This window comes from Maylandia zebra, linkage group LG16 (genome assembly GCF_041146795.1).
Source record: "Maylandia zebra isolate NMK-2024a linkage group LG16, Mzebra_GT3a, whole genome shotgun sequence".
Classification (NCBI taxonomy): Eukaryota; Metazoa; Chordata; class Actinopteri; order Cichliformes; family Cichlidae; genus Maylandia; species Maylandia zebra.
This window is the reverse complement of record NC_135182.1, coordinates 27,926,291-27,943,966: the sequence shown is the minus strand read 5'-3', so window position 1 is coordinate 27,943,966 and position 17,676 is coordinate 27,926,291. Positions and strand designations below refer to the sequence as shown.

The following is a 17,676-nucleotide window of genomic DNA, read 5'->3' as shown; positions in this document are numbered from 1 at the left end:
GCAGAAAGAACATCAACTCCAGCCTATTTCAACACAGCTATTAGAGTCAATTTAATACTTAAGACTTATATAAGGAAAATGAACATGTGTTAGAAGGCATGAGACAAGTACAGCTGAAACAACCAGTGCCACCTTAAAGTGATTTTTCATATTTGTTTAATTTACAAAAAATCAACATCATAATGATTTTTAAACAAATGTAATGAGCAATTATACATAGACAGCATTTTAACAGAGCATTTTATGGTGTGGCATGTATACTTTCACATAATAGATCTTCCTATTTCTATTACTTTGGACTTGAATTAAAAAGAAACTAAGTAACTTCAGTAAAGAAAGACACGTTGTAGTAAAAGTCAGTAGGTGTACTTACTAACTGACAACTTGTGTAATGTGAAACTGTTATGAATGGTGGGAGGAGCCAGAGATGCTGATCATACCAGCACCACAAACTGTATAAAAGATGGGAGCAGCTTGCTGATTTAAAAAGAGAAGCCAAACCAGAATACCTCCATTCTCTCTAAAGGTCAGCAGGGGGCGGCTCCTCTGACTACAAAAAAAAACACTTCCTGTTGTATAGACATCTATTTGAAATTGGCTCTCAGCTCCCTTGCTTTGTGACCTCAGTAAGCACTGTTGACTTCACTGGCTCATTCACCACTTTCAGTTCATAATAAAAACTTGACATGCTAATCGTTAGGCTCAGAAGGAGAATCATCTAGGGCTTGTGGTTTGCTCAGTTTCACAGTTTGACAGTAACCACTGACACGTCACATCCAGCTTAAAAAACACCAAGAAGGTGACAGTGAAAATGCTCAGCTCAAGGCTTCATAACCAATGGGTGACCTCACTGTGGCTACGTCCATGTTATTTATGGTCAACACTAGAGAGTGAGCCATTAATGAAGCTGTAAAGAGGTGAGCATGCAGAGCAAAAATATAACTTGCAGGGAAAAAATACTAAAACATTTTAAACATTATTTTTCTAGCAAAATGTTTCTATCAAAATTTTACTGAAGCAATAAGAAAGAACAAAGTGTTGATCACAGATTACATACAATTTTTTTATATAGAGACAATTCACAACGTCTTCAGACACTTTATCAAACCTATGAGAAGCATTTGCAGTGGTGTGGAAAAAAAACTCCCTTTTAACAAGAAGAAATCTCCAAAAGAAGCAGGCACAAGGAGGGGCAGCAGTCTGCTGTGGTTGAATGTGCGGTGAGGTAAAAGAGAAGAGAAAAAAGGAGAGTATAGGGAGACTAAAACAAAAGAACTATAACAGAGAGAAGACAAAATTTAATGGCATGTAAAAGTGGCAGATTAACAGATTAGCAGATTAGAGAATAAGAAGAAGGGGTGAAGGAGAAGTGTTCAGTGCTTCATGCGATTAATCTACATGCTCAGCAATCACCCAAATGAAAATAACAGGGAGGACAGGACTCCCGGAGTCATTCCCCATGTTGGAGCAGAGCTAGTGGATATGTGATAGAAACTTCAACACGCTGTGGACATCCAGAGGGACAATGTGAGGGTCTGAAAGACAGAGAGAAAAATTCATGTTGATATTTAAAGAACCAGGTCCAAGAACAGGGTCAAAGATCAGTGGACAATCACAGCAATGCTGAAATTGTGAATGAAATGATTTTGACAGCGTGTGAAAGGGAAAGTGATGATGCACTGAAAACAGCTGGATAAGGGCAGAATCTTCCTGCCTGAACGTCTGCTTTGTGGTAGAGGTCAGACACAGGCCAGAGAGCATGCACAACCGGACTGATATACTCAACATGTCACATCAGGCACAGGTGAGCCCCGAGACAAAAGGACAGGGAGGAATTCTGAATTGGAAAGTGAGCAGGAAAGAGAGGGAGATTGAGAGAAAGCCCTATTTTTCTTTCCATGGTTTCCATAAAGGCAAGCTCTCTGATTGCCTGTGTCAAAGTGACAGAGTCTTTTATGAGCACTTGGCGGGTCCCCGCCCTGGTTTGTATTGCTGGGCAGTGATAGCAGCGGCCATTGTTGGACTAAGGAGAGAGGAGCGGCCCCGTGCTATTGAGAGGGGAGGAGCCCAGCCCCACTTGCCCGTCCGAGGCAGTGTGTTGGTTGAATAGGCAGCTAAGGTGTCCATGCCCCCCAGTGCCCTTCAGTGTGGGAAAGCCAGTGCAGAAAGCACCTGCAGCACCTTGACAGCAGCTGACACAGGATTGCGTGCTAGTTCTGGACGCACAGGCCACGTGACCTGACACTCCATGCTGACGGGTACACTAGGAGTGTCACACTCCCATGCCGTGTTAACATCTCTGGTCAGAGATCAAACGGATCAAGTTCACACACACCATAACATAGGATACACACTGCATTGTGCATGCTCATAGAGATATAGTGTAGAATACACCAGCAGTGTAACCAGACACTCTTTGTGGTACAGTAGATATACAATTGCTCTTATACAATTATTGCAGTGCACATGTATACAAGTTATCCAGGAACAAATTACAGCACATAATGCGGCACGCTTCAAAGCCACTCAGAAAAATGTGCTTGAAATGGTGCTAAAAAGGCTTTTGTTTTTAAAAAATGAATAGCCGAATAATCAGCCGATCTGATGCTTTTAGATGTTCCCTGGTATAAATTAAAGACAAAGGGAGAGAGGGCGTTTGCTGTGGCTGCACCCTGACTGTGGAACAGTTTACCTCCTCACGTCAGATTCTCCAAAAGCCTAGAAACTTTTAAAACTGCTCTTAAAACTCACCTCTTTTCATTGGCTTTTAGAAAGGTTTAATTTATTTGTTTATTTATTTTTTATTTGATCAGCGAGGTGTTTTTATGAAATTGTGTTCTATTGTATTTTTATCTGTATTTACTGTACAGCACTTTGGTCAGCCTTGGTTGTTTTTAAATGTGCTCTATAAATAAACTTGACTTGACTTGACTTGACTTGACTAGAAGAGACACATGCAAGGAGAACATTCACAACCATGACACTAAAGTTGGAGGAAGCCATGAACACTCCTAACGACAGAGTTCCTGGAGTTGATTGGGTGATTTTATTGAAAGTAAATTGGGTGATTTACTGTAACCATAGCCTGCTCAGAGGAGGATTTCTACCAATTAACTCATTAAATAGGGAGCAGTGAATGAGTATAGCTAGAGTGAAAATATCCTACATACCTAACATTTCTAAACTATCTGACAATATGAGAGTCAACGCAGGCAGTAAAATAAAAGTGACTCAAGGAACTTTAGTCACTGTCCGTGGAACATCAGCTGGATTGGACTGCTTTGGGAAAGTAACACAAGAGATGATGTCATTTTCCAAATGTAGTCATTTCTGTCGAATGTACGGCCTCCATCTAGGCTCAGAATCACCAACAATATTTTATACTGATTTCAGTCAGAGCGTCAGTCATTCTCAGTCATGTGTTCCCTGTAAGGTTTCTGTACTGCAGACTTGACATTCTTCACATTCCTCCCTACGATGCACAAATGGGACCTCACAGAAAGGCAGAAAGACCGTAAACCAAGACGACATTCCTTTCAGCTGCACTCGATACTGTAGGTAAGCACTGCAGGAGAAAAGATGGCCATCTTGAAGGCAGTGTTGCATAATCTTTTAAAGAAAAAAAATGTCAGTATTACAGTTCACAGGTGTGCAAAGCACGAGAGAAAAAAAATAAGAGAAGGTACAAGCAACTTTTCTTATTTTGAAAATATACTAGGTAAAGTTAATCTGTACTAATTTGGCCGTGCATATTTGGATATTTTAGAAACAAGGAGTTCACAATAAGGAGATGATGACACACGTAAAGAAAAAAAACAACTAAATAATTAATTAGTAGATCACCTTCAATCACTTATTTTAACTCATTCAGATCTGGAATACTCATTTTTTCTCAACACTTTGAGAAGGAAGAAAAAGGAAGAAAAACATCTGACAATAAATCTGTGCTGATAAAATAAATGCATGACTTAATTTAAAATGTAACATCTTCACATTTTCCTATATGTGCTTATTTAGCACAAAACTCAACACTAATCCTACCTCTAACCTTGAGAAAGTTGTGGGTTTGAGTTTAAGGTCATATTTAAAGAGAAATCAGCCTCTCCCCCCAGGTGTCCTTTGGCACATCTGTTTAGTTAGTTAGCCATCTTTCAGTGACAACCTTTTTCTACTTTTTCTACTTTTCTATTCATCCAAAAAAAGGCCTTGTATTGGTATGCTTGTGTTGAGGACCATAGGCAGAGCCTGATGAAGCTCTCTCCAGTAATGTTGCCTTCATGCCCAGACCACTCTTGAAAAGCAGGGTTTGTTTTTTTTATTTCAGTGAGACTTTTAGCTGGAGAAATAAAGGATCCATTATATATTATTTATTCTGAAAGTGTTCACATACCCAGAGAGTAAGATGGCAGATTGAGAGCTATGCTCCTCCAGCATAAAGGTTTACCATTATCATGGCATGCTTTCATGTGAGGGGTAATAGAGAACTGAGCAATGTTTTCCCACAAAAACATTGTCCATGCTTTTGTGCTTCTCCACTGAACTGGATAACTGGTATCTGCCATCTCTCCCATCTTTTCTTTATTTGTTGTGTAGTGTTTAGACTATGGATGCCGCTCCTCTTTACCATGCGTCTCAGATGGGTCTTTGAAAAGTTCCTTATCGATGTATTATTGTAGGGTTTTTACCTTTTAAAATACAGTAACGCACCTTGAGGTGACTGTTGTTGGGATTGTATGATGTAATTAAAACAAAATTCAATTTCATTGGTTCACTGACTTCTCTGATTTCTCTCCTTTTCCCTGTAGTAACTTTATATTTTGATAAGTTTTTTTTAGAGAATTTGTCTTATTTCCTGTATGATATTTAACCATTAATCGCTGTTAGAGGGAAACCCCTGCAAATGTTGGCAAAATGGACAAAAAAAAAATCAGCTGACATTTCTGAAATTTCTCTTTTATGTAGGATTAATATTATCAGTCATTCTTTCTTAGAGATGACTCCTGATTGGTCGCCGCTGTTTCCTGGGACAACAAGCGGCAAAGCCATTTGACACATGACAAGCAGCTTGAACTAACTTGTTTTCTGATGGGAGGGGGGACTCAACTGGGTTCACGGCAGTGTGGCTGTTGTTCCAGCACAGAAGGATTACAATTAACCAGCCACTCCTGTTGGGCTTAATGACCGAGCACGGCAAAAGCCAGCAGCAGGGACACTTCCTGAACAGCGCCGGGTTAGCCCTAATTGGTTCTGGCACAGCAATCCTCACTGCTTATCTCATAGCCAGCTGAGAAAAATCAGCAGTGAAGTGTGAATCAAAACATGTTGATTGCAGGAAATTCAGCAGCATACCTGATGAAAAGGCTTCTTTTTATGGCATCATGAATAGTCACACTTCCTCAGTTTTGTTTTTTCAGACTGCTGCATTCCGATTGTGTGTTTATGTATAATTATTATTTACATGAAGTATGGAGAACTTATTTTAGATATGTACTGTAAAGGGCTTTAGAAACAAATAAAGCCATAAATTGCATATGACAGGGACTCCCGGAGTCATTATTTTAATATAATAGGGACCCTGTCAACACATGTCCAAGCTCAGAGTCAAATGGGGCTGGGGGGCTTTGGATGGGAGGTCCAGGGGATTTGGGTAAACCATCTGTTGACCAAAGCTTTTGGGAAAGAGCACTAATATGGATTTAGGATATTATTCTCTCTGCAGGTGGGATGGTTAAAAACCCCTGTGGATTTCTCTGTGAGGAGGGGGGGAGCCTTAAGAATAAAAAAAAGATTTCAAAAGAAGGACAAGGCAGCATAAGACCAGACAAAGGCACTGCATTACTGAGGTTTTCCTTAAACCCTACAACATGCTGGAAGCGGAGTCAAGTAAGAGCTGGATCAAATGGGATGGAACAAAAAAAATGGAAGAACAATAAAATACTTCACTGCAAATATTTGATTATTTTTGAGGTGAAGTTTCTTTCCTACTTTCAAATCCTGGCCAGAATAGCAGCAGCAACATTTGGAGCATCTGGGTGGATACCCATATAAGCCAAGACCTTGGACTTTGGTAAACCCAGAGACCCTAGTGTTGGGTCAGGATCTCTTTGGTTCACTTGCCGCCTGGGGTTATTCCAAACGCATCCGTCTTTACTGGGCTTAACTGTGATTTGCCCCCTTTTGCTTACTTGTTTGTTTATCAGGATTGAACTCCAGAGCTTTAAGCTGCCAGTTGCTTTCACTCTATCTCCGGCAGGAAAGATGCACAGCTGCTCGCATCTGCATCGAGATAGCAGCAACAGGACTGTACTTCCTGTGGCCACAAATAGGCCGGATGGCTGTTACAAGTTTAAATATAATCATAATCTCCTTAAACTCCCAGACTCCCAGTAAACTGGCTTCCATGTGACTCTAAATATTACTTCTTTCTGCAACCTGCAGCTTCTAGCCTATGTCAAAACAAATCATTAATGGTATTTGCTACAAATGCTTAACTGAAGACTTAACAAACTGTAAGCCTTGAGGGAAAAAAAGGATTTTCGAGTCACGTAACGCCCAGTAACAAAACATGACTTATAGAGCAAGGTTGAATTCAAGATGAAAATGTGAAATATCTTCAAGATTGTGCCATATGGTCTGTTTTTTTCCTGACACTAATATTAGACACTGAGCTGAACAAGATTGCCAAGCTATAGCATGTACCATCATGCTATAGCTCAACATTAAAGCAAAACACTTCTAAGAATTCAAATCACCAAAGAAAAAAAAAGGTGGTGATAATGTGAAGCTCTTTCCCAGCTCTCAGTCAGTAAATTACAGCTTCACTCTAATCCAGCTCTGATCCCATCTCTCCCTCCCTGGCATCCTCCCTCCCACCACTCCATTCCCCAATCTGAGATACTGAGTGAATTGATTCCGGGAAAATGTCTATTTCAGGAACAGATTGTGGCATTGTTGTTGACACAGTGTGTTAATGTAGAAGTAGACATAGCTAACACACTGGGGTACTTTAATGATTAATGAGACAGAAACACATCTGTCATGTTGGCTTTCCTCTTCTGACCTAATCATATTTAAGGCATTTTAAAGCAGATCTTTAAAACATTGGTCATCAGAAAAACTCGGGAAAGCTTGGTTGGATTAGAGATGAACTTTGTACAGACATTTATCAAGTAATTGATGGATTCCTGTGGAAATTTAAAGCAGATTAATTTACTGTTTTGCATTTTGTAGCCTTAACTTGACCATTACTATGACCATGTCTTGCCTTAGCACACCACACTCTGCTATATGTGGTGTGCTACACTTCTGGCCCCATAAGCAAAGCTAGCCGGGTAATGCTAGCTAGCTTAGTTTTCAAGCTACATCAGTAGACTGTATGGGTGTTTCGCAAAGACACAAATATCTGCTAATTTGTGCTTAGTAACATCCAAATAAAATCCTAGTATTTCACTCACCAAAACTGGAGCTCAGACTTCTTGACTGGTTTTTGAGTACAATTAACTCCATAGCTAGTCCAGAGGTCCAGTTCAGGAACTCTAGCTGAAGTGAAGCTGACAGGTAGCAGCTACAAATGTAATCATCTACCTGACAGTCAAAGAGGCCACACCCCCAAAAATATTAATCTTAGACTTTAATAAAATATTTCCCCAAAATACATTTACAAGAAAACTACTCTTTATAGGGAATTAAGTGCAGAGACCAAAACTTATTTATTATTGAATGCTCAGATGAGACATTTTAAATATGGAGGTCTATGGATTAACATCCAGTGGTTATTTGAGTGTGTCAGCATTGGGCAAACTGAAATTTTGACCTTAAAAAGTACATAAAAAGATGGCCATTAAACACCCATCTCGGTAAAGTTATGTGTGGGGGGCCTTGGAATTAATTCATGGTCAATAAAGATGACTTAAAGCCTGATTAGTGGACTTTACCCCTGCTAGATACAGGATCTGACTGAGGTGAACCCATAAGGATACGTGAATCCAGCCACTTAGGGGTCTCTGCGGTTTAGGGTTGATTAGTTTTGCGGATGTCCTTCCTGATGCTTTGGGGATATCCTGCTGCTTTCTGGTAAACATTTCTGGTTATACAGTGCAAGAACAAAAACGTTTCCCAGCAAGCAGTTTGATCAAAACTGTATATGATCTTATAACCCAGATTTCAAAAGATTTTGCAGCTCAACATAAGACATAAAACTCTCTAAAAATGATTTTATTGACAACATTTTGAACTGCACAGTAGACTCATTTGGCTCTCTGGAAAGTGGCCAGACAGAATATTTTGAAAGCTCCACGTTACCCATTAGAAAAGGAAGAGCACGTCAAAGTAGAATGTGAGCTTGATTAACCACAAGTGATGTGCTGATCAGGGACACATGAGACACTGTGTCAAGGAAACAAGACAAGGAAATACAATCTCTTAAACTGTAATTCAGAATAATAGGCTAACTTCCTCTTGGAATGGTTCTGTTTGATAGTTTAATTGTTTGCAGACATGGGAGTGAGCTAAGTGGAATCTGGCAAGATTTTTCTCTCCGGGATTAATAAAAAGCATGTTTGGAGAAACCCAAGAAGGTCTTACAATCTAAAACCAGTCATTACAGCAGAAAAACGATTGGCATCCCATTGAACTAAGGAATACACACATTAAATTCTTCCAACTTAGATCAAAAATACCTATCAATACTTCAGGTGAGTATATATGCATTGTGTATATGTGCAATTCTTACAGTTTTTTTTATATTTTAATGTCAGTGTTAGTTTTTAATCCCCTTGTTTAAAGCCATTTTAATCTCTACCTACCAACCTTCATTTAAAATAGCCTTTCAGTAACAACATTAACATCAGAGGTATGCTTGCTTTTAATTCTGTGTTTGAGATGGCTGCCTCTCTTATCCCGTATCCTTTTAAAGTGTTAGCTACCCGTTGATCCATTTTCTTACACTTGTCCAATTCATGGTTGCCTACGGCCTGGTGCCTATCCCACCTGCTAAAGGGTGAGATAAATCATGGACAGATCCCCACTCTATCTGAGGATTAGCACATAAAGACAGACCACCCTTTACACTCAACACATGCAAATCCAGGCAATGCCAACCTCCACAACACTACTGTTCCCAGAGTCAATCTGTGACTTTATAAATTAATGCAATGTGATGGAGTCCATAGGCACAATACCAGACAGGATAGCAAAAAGTTTGCCAAGTTATAAATATAGTTCTAAAAAAATATCTGGCAAGAGCTCAGTACTATTTTAGGAATTGACACAAAAACCTCCAAAATTACATGGAAGCAAATCCTAAAAGATTAGGTCCATGCACAACACTACAGGATGGAAAAAGGAGTGGGAATAGTGTCTGAATTATGTGCAGTGTTCAGTCATCAGACTCCTGTGGTAGCTGGTGATTCAGAACTATGAATTAAAATTGAGCACATATGGGTCTGATATCTCAGATTAGGTCCAAATGTGGTGCCTAACTCAGAAACGTCTCTACTGGAATACAAAAACACAAGTGGTATGGAGGTTAGCTATATTTATGACACAGATGAATGTTTATGCAAACAGTGGTTAAAAAGTATATCTCCGGTTGAAGGCTTTGTTCCATCTGCACCCAAATCAGATCCTTAGGACAGGCTGCCCTCACTGACATTTGCAAGTGTCCTTGATTTGTGTCTAGCTAATTTGCATGTATTAACAATGGAGGCATCAGTAACTATGTAGCTATGCTGGTTTCTACTGCAGAAAAATGAGAAGTGAAAATCCACCAAACGTGCACTGTCGTGAAGCAGAAATATATTTTGGTTTGTCATCTGTCAACATACTGTCATCCTCCATGTTGTCCTCCATAGCCATATTCTAGTGGCAGCAAGTATTATGTTCAGTGCAATATGATGTCATCCTTTCATGTGCAGCCTGTTCTCATACATGGGACATCAATTAGTGGCATTTTGTCAAGGTTCAAGGTTCTTTAATTGTCACATGTGTAGCAGCATGTATGCAGCATGTTGTCTTCACTGGGTTATGGTTTTGTGAAGTGGGTCTGTCATTCACTCATTGTAATATTCTGGGTTGCTGCAGTTTTTTGTCCATAAACCCAACCAGTGAAAATGGAAGTGAAAAAGTGTAAAACACAGTGGTCCCAATGTAGTATGAACCAGAGTCTCCTGGTTGACAGACCTGGAATTTATGTCACTCCTCAGCCTCCTAAAACAGACTTTGGACAGTGTTGTAAAAAATTTTCCCCTTCCTGATTTATTCGTTTATTAGTGCATATTTTTCACACTTAAACGTTTCAGATAAAACCAATAATACTGGTCAAAAATAATCCAAGAAGACACAAAATTCATTTTCAAATGATTATTTTGTTCATTAAAGGGAAACATCTTCAAATCTACCTAGCCCTATATGTGGAAAAAGTAGTTTCCACCTAAACCTAACCCAGAAAAACTTCTGAATGAAAAGCAATGCTGACAAAAAAAATAACACAAAAGACTCGTCTCACATTTGCCAAAAAAATATTTTGATCATCCCTAAGATTTTTGAGAAAATATTCTGTGGACCAAAGAGATAAAAGTTCATCTTTTTGGAGGATTTGAGTTCCATTATATCTGGTGCGAAAACTAACAGCATTTCATAAAAAGATCATTATGTCAACAGTCACTTTAGGACCTGGATGACTTGTTATAATTGATCCAACCATGAATTCTTCTCTCCACCAGAAAATCCTGAAGAAGAATTGGGTTATGCAGCAGGAGAACGATCATTGCCAGTTATAACAGACATGTGATTGCAGTTCTTGCTGCCAAGTGTGGCACAACCAGTTATTAAGGTTTAGGGGGCACTTGCTGTATTACAGAGGACCAGATAGCTTTGGATGTCTTGATTAAGAAGGATTTGGGGGATTTTGAGTGCAATCACATTTCAAACAACCATCAAAGGCATTCTGAAGATGGTCCGAGTCTGTTTGTCCATCCATCCATATACTAAACTCCTGTTCAGGATTACAGCTGCAGCCTCTCCCAGTTAGGATAAATCAATAAGCAGGGTACACCCTGGACAGGTTGCCAAACCAGTGATGAATTTCTGTAGGAATTTCTGTGTAAGTTTGAGAGAATTCGATTTTGAATTTTAGTCTGCTTAAATGCCAAATTGTGTGTTTTTAAATTAAAACATATATACTTGTATGTGTATTGCTCCTCCTCAACGTGAAAAATGATGGCGTTTTCTATAGTTGTGTGCAGTATTTAAAGACGGTGAGTGAAATCAACTTCACATTACAGTATGGGAGCTCTACCTTATTTCAAAGTTAAAGCACTTTATACAACATTAGTTTAGCAAACATTATAATAAATAGACTCCAAAAATATCACAATAAGGGGCCTAGTTTTTTGTTTTGTTTTGTTTTTTTAGACATATTGTTCTTGGTGTGTCCCATACACCACACAGTCACAGTAACACTGGTTTTAATAACAAATGTACTACAACTCTGGACATAAGAACTGACCGGGAGTCAATAAATCACAGCAGCCTGTTATTGGCTAAACATTGACATTGTTCTTGGCCACACAGTCACTGTAAACTGTTTTAATATTTTAATAAATAATGATCTCAAAATGGGGCAGCACGGTGGCACGGTGGTTAGCACTGTTGCCGCACAGCAAGAAGGTCCTGAGTTAAATTCCACCATCAGGCCGGGGTCTTTCTGTGTGGAGTTTGCATGTTCTCCCCGTGTTTGCGTGGGTTCTCTCCGGGTACTCCGGCTTCCTCCCACTCCCCAAAGACATGCAACTTGTGGGGATAGGTTAATTGGATAATCCAAATTGCCACTAGGTATGAATGTGCAAGTGAAAGTGAGTGCGAATGGTTGTCTGTCCCTGTGTGTTGGCTCTGTGACAGACTGGCGACCTGTCCAAGGGTGTACCCTGCCTCTCGCCCTATGACAGCTGGGATAGGCTCCAGCGCCCTCCGCGACCCTGAAAAGGATACAGTAAACAGTCTTTTTCACTTGCCACAGCAGTGTTCCACACCTGAAATGCATTCACAATTAGTAAATGAAACAAGTCTCACAACTACAATCCTCAGTATGCTGATAAAAATGACAGTATCATAAGGAATACCTCAATATTAGCAAGTAAAATCACAAGGGCTTTGTTTCCATTTACAGTGTAAAAAGAGTGATGAAAAAGCCAAGACAGAAGAAACTGGAAGAATAAAATGAGAACATGAAATAACTGTATCGAGTAGTTGTATCCAGAATTAATATATTTCCAGTGTCAGAGTTTCACTGCAGCTCTAATATTAGCAGACCACAGTGGAATGACAATGCTGATCTGAGGGCAGTACATCAGACAGAACCACTTCAACACTAAACTGACAGAGCAGCATGTCTGTCCCCTTTGTTAACACTAATATGCTTTATGATATATACACGCACAGTATATCAGGCTTAAGTACAAGCACTATTCCTTCTTCCTGCTCGTTGTAATGGAAGATTGGAGCCAGTAGTGTGCTTCTTTGCAGCTGTACTAACCATTCAAATATTCCTGGTTAGCAGTCATTCACCTTCATTTCTAGTCAATTTAATTCAAGTGCCCATTCACAGCAGTTGCCTCCAGGCTCTTTGCATTGTAAGATTAAGATTTTAGTGTATTGGAGACAAAACCCCAGAAATCCGGTTCAGGCTAACCTGATCCAGTCCTAAGGAAAGCTTTATCAAAAGGAAAGTTGTAAGCCTAATCTTAAAAGTTGAGCGCGTGTTGGTCTCCTGAATCCAAACAGGGAGCTGGTTCCATAGAAGAGGGGCTTGATAGCTGAAGGCTCTCCCATCCATTTTATTTTCAGAAACTCTATTAGGATAATAAGGTGGTATGAGGTATTTAAGATATGATGGAGCCTGATTATCCAAGACTTTGTATGTGAGGAGAAGGATTTTAAATTCAATTGTGGCTGTAAAAGGGAGTCAATGAGGAGACGCTAATATGCAAGAAATATGTTCTCTCATTCCAGTTCCACTTAGTACTCCCACTGCAGTATTATGGATCAACTGAAGGCTTTTTGTGTAGATGTTAGAGTGATCTCATAATAATGGATTACAATAGTCAAGCCTAGAAGTAATAAATGCATGAACTGACACTTCAGCATCACTCTGAAAAATTATGCTTTTAGAGATATTACACAGATGAAAGAAAGCCGACCTACATATTTGTTTAATATGCACATTGAGGGACATACCCTGGTCAAAAATAACTCCAAGAGTCCTCGTGGTGTTACTGGCTGCCAAGGTAATTAAAGCTAAAAATATGTTGGTCCTGGCACAGAACCCTGTAGAATTCCACAACTAACTTTGCAAGCGAAGAAATTGGAGTCTATCTGATAGATATGATCCAAACCACTGTACCACATTTCCTTTAATATCCACTGTGTTTTAATCTCTGTGGCGAGAGTGCAGTCAGCGATATTAAATGCTGCACTGAGGTCTAACAGGACAAGCACAGAGATGAGTCTACTGTCAGAGGCCGAAGATCATTGGTACTTACTGGTTGTAACACTTCACTGCCACTGCTTCGGTGCTATGCTGAAAAATACATCTTGACTGAAATTCTTCAAATAAAAATGAGACTAATAATGTAAACAAAACAGCAATAAGAAACTTTTTAGCAAGTTTGACATAAGCAAGCATTCCTGTATTTAATACTCAGTTCACGAAATCCCTGCTTTTTGCAGCGCACAAATTCTGACAGGATAATGTCTGCAAACTGTTAACAGAACGCAGCTGACCTGTAACTACAGTATCTGCTCATATCTTACTTACGTATTTTTGTTTGTTTTGCTGGATTACAACATAATTATAATACCATACAGGAGACAAGAAGGAACAAATCTTCTTATCAAAATAACTGTGCAGTCAAACATGGCATGCAGATGGAAAATATGCTTCTATAAATATGGCAGTTTATCTAATCAGGTGACGGTGACATGATAGCTCATAACAAACTGAACATAAATACGGGTGTTTTCAAATTATATCATGCTAACTTGAAACCAAATAAGTCGGAAAAGATGAAGCGCAATCTTTGGTTTTGTTATAAAAAACAAATACTTTTGAACTTCGTTTTAAGAAATCACAGAACTTTTCCCACCTTTTGTAGTGAATGTGTTATGTGATCTATGGGAAAAGCATTGAGGATAGAACTACAAAGAAACTTTGAAATGGGAATTCACAGAAAAGAAAATACTTTTAGAAATTCCCGTTGTGTGGCTCTTCTTTCATGTTCACCACAGTACCCTTATCAAGTCTTCCTTCAAGCTCACACAGAAGTATCTCAGGGAATCAAGGGAAATTCTATTTGCCACCCAAAACTGCCAGGTGAGGCTGTATGCTGCTGGGAATGCATTACATACAGTTAGGTGCATAAATATTTGGACAGAGCCCATTGGTTCTGTACATCACCACAATGAATTTTAAATGAAACAGCTCAGATGCAGTTGAAATACAGACTTTCAACTTTAATTTTGTTCACTGAACAAAAAGGTTGCATAAAAATGTGAGGAACTAAAGCATTTTTCTTTGTGTTAAAGTGTAATGGAAAAGTAGGAATAAAAGTCCCTGTCTATAGGTGACATACATACAGAGGATTTTTTTGTTCATTTTTATGCCTCAGTGGTAATTGAGATTTAACCATAACCAAGCTAACGTCAAAGAAAAATGTATTTTGGATGAACCATTTAATCAAAGAAGTGCTCTGTCCAAGTCCAGGTGGAGGTCAAAGCACCCGGGATGGGTGTTCCTGCCCCCATCCAGCAATAACATTATCTCAAACCACTGAAACACCCTACTGGACTGATTGTAGCGCACATAATGTCCTCTTCCTGACATTGTACAAAGGTACATTACCACATTGAATTTTAAATGAAGTTGAAGTGCAGACTTTCAGCTTTAATTTTGTTCGCTAACAAAAAGATTGCATAAAAATGTGAGGAACTAAAGCATTTTAAACACACACACACAATCCATTCATTTCAGGGGCTCAAAAAAAATTAAATAAGTGAAAAAAATGTTCATTTCTATTACTTGGTTGGAAACCCTTTGCTTGCAATGACAGCCTGAAGTCTTGAACGTCACCAGAAGCTGGGTTTGTTCCTTTTGAATGCTGTGCCAGGCCTTTACTGCAGTGCTACCTGGCATGCATACGCAATCCATCACACTGCCTCCGCCGTGTTTTCCATATGATGTGGTATGATGTGGATCATGAGCTGTTCCACGCCTCCAGGTCTTTTTGCGTTGCCGAGTTCACCGGTGCTTTCTCGCTTTCTTTCTCAGGATGTACCAAACTGTAGATTTTGCCACTCTTAATATTGCAGCAATTTATTTTATGTTTTTCTGTTTTCGCAGCTTAAGGGTGGCCTGTTTCACCTGGATTGAGAGCTCCTTTGACCGTAAATCTTCCAAATGAAAGCACCACACCTCACATCAACTCCAGGCCTTTTATCTGCTTAATTGATAATGGCATAACAAAGGAATTGCCCATACCTACCCATGAAATACCCCCTTGAATCATTTGTCCAATTACTTTCAGTCTCTTTCTCTTTCAAAACAAATTTCCCACGTGTGGGACTAATAAAGGTTATCTTATCTTATCTTATCTTATCTTATCTTTCAAAAAAAGGACTGCACATGTTAAGGACCTGAAACTCCCAAATCCTTTATCCAATTTGAATGTGGATACCCACAAAAGGTGAGTCTACACATTACTTTTTTATATAACTGTAATCAAAATATGTTTCAGTAAACGGGTAAAAAAAAAAAAAAGCTTGTGTCAGTGTCCAAATATATATGGTTGAGGAGGAACAATATATGGACTGTAGTGCTCTGAACATGTGTTTGACTATGAAACTCTTGATCTTGTAAGTGAGCCATGGATCTAAAGAACCTTGGTACCCTATCAAGTTTGCCATTAAACTTTATATGATAACAACTACTGAATCATGAGTTGGTTATCGTGGTTACAGTCTGAGGTAACCCATCACTATAACCCTATTTTGTAACACTCGCTCATAACTCCACACACGACATTAAAATTCTACTGAGGCAACATGTTAACTTTGTTACCTGTGGTGTTAACACAAAAGCCTTGACCCAGAGTGTATGCCAATTCTAACCAAGCAGCCAACGCTTGATATTCAAAAGCTATCAAAACAGATGAACATCCATTTATTCGGTCACAATAATCTCGGTTAAGATCACAAACTGAAAAAATAGTCAAAATCAAGTTAATTTATATGGCACGAAGTCAAAACTACAGTCAATTCAAGGAGCTAAAGTGACTTCATCAAAGTTTATTAAAAAAGAAACATGTCTTTTTATTTGATTTGATTTTATATATTTAATTTTAATCACAATTCAACTGATCATTCAATCAATACACTGAATGAAAATGAAGTGAATTGAGATACACTGTCTTTCAAGGAAAAGTGGAGGAAAACAGAATGCAGCAGCATGGCAAAGGACACCTATGAAAGCAGCTTTGGTGAAACTGTAGTAGTTTATGTCCAGTCCCAGGATTGGACCAGTTTTATATAAATTAAAAACAAACAATATTTGCACTGAAGTCTTTCAGATTTGGTTGTTATTAGCTTTGATTTGTTCTAGTATATGTGGACTTAATTCAGCTCAGGGAAAAGTCCTGTACTGTCACATTATGCTGTCTATTCAGCTCGTGGCAGGCCTTTGAACAGCACCTGGGATGAGGCTACACTCAGAGCTATAAAGAAAACACCTGGTATGCCTCTGTCCTGAATAACATCACACACGTAGATGTTGTCATTGGACTGCATCAGGCCAGCTGGTACAATAGTACTGTTGTCACCATATAAAAGGCAGCTTATCTTCTTTCACTTTATTCAATCACAGCAACAAATCTCAGCTGAACCTTAGCTGAACAATCACACCAACAAAGTGGATTAGAGCTGGTCCAGAAACAGTGTGATGGCATTTGAATTAAAGCGCATTTCATCTACTCTTTAGTGTTATACAAACATCTTTACACTCCAGAAGAACAAGTGCAAACATCTGCGTGGAAACAGAGAATTTATTGCTCCTTTATTTACACTGTTGCTCATTACATCGACATGTATAGTTTTACAGTACATGGATGTGAGTCACGTGTTTATCCATGAGGACATCACCTGGTAGCTTGCTTTTCTCTGACAGGACGTGTTCTCACTTGTCGGCTATCCCCTGAGTTTTGGTTACACCCTTGCAGATCTATCTGGAAGGGTTTCCTCGCTTTGAGCCCTCTGGAAGTAAACACACAAATATGCAGTTTGTGAAAAAATAGAGAGAGAGGGGACATCCAAACACAGCACTGGGAGCTTAATCATATGATGAAAAAAAGAGATGTCAGCCCTTGGGCCTCTCACTCTGGAATATTCAAAAATGGCAAATGCTGCTGCTTGACTACAGAAAATCACACTAAATAGAACATGCTTCTACCTAGCAACAGTCTTAGTCATGATTCAAACTTCAAATCAAAAGGTATTTTGTGGAAGAAAATGTAAATGTTTTAATGTGATTCATTTTTTGCAGAAAAACTGCATGTTTTGATAGTCAAGGGTGAGGTTAAGCACAGATAGTGATAGAGAACTCAAAAAGTCCTTAATCTCCTTTTCTGATCC

At 39.0% G+C, this 17,676-nt stretch overlaps 1 long non-coding RNA gene across 1 annotated transcript in view; it reads right to left on the bottom strand.

Annotated features, from left to right (window-relative positions):
- Positions 1-1,106: 1,106 nt before the first annotated feature.
- LOC143412978 (uncharacterized) overlaps positions 1,107-17,676 on the bottom strand; it is a 43,665-nt gene continuing 27,095 nt past the window's right edge. The window contains exons 2-3 of the long non-coding RNA XR_013093517.1: positions 17,188-17,298; positions 1,107-1,535 (exon numbers count right to left, since the gene is read on the bottom strand). This is a non-coding gene — a long non-coding RNA (uncharacterized LOC143412978). The remainder of the gene's footprint in view (positions 1,536-17,187; positions 17,299-17,676) is intronic.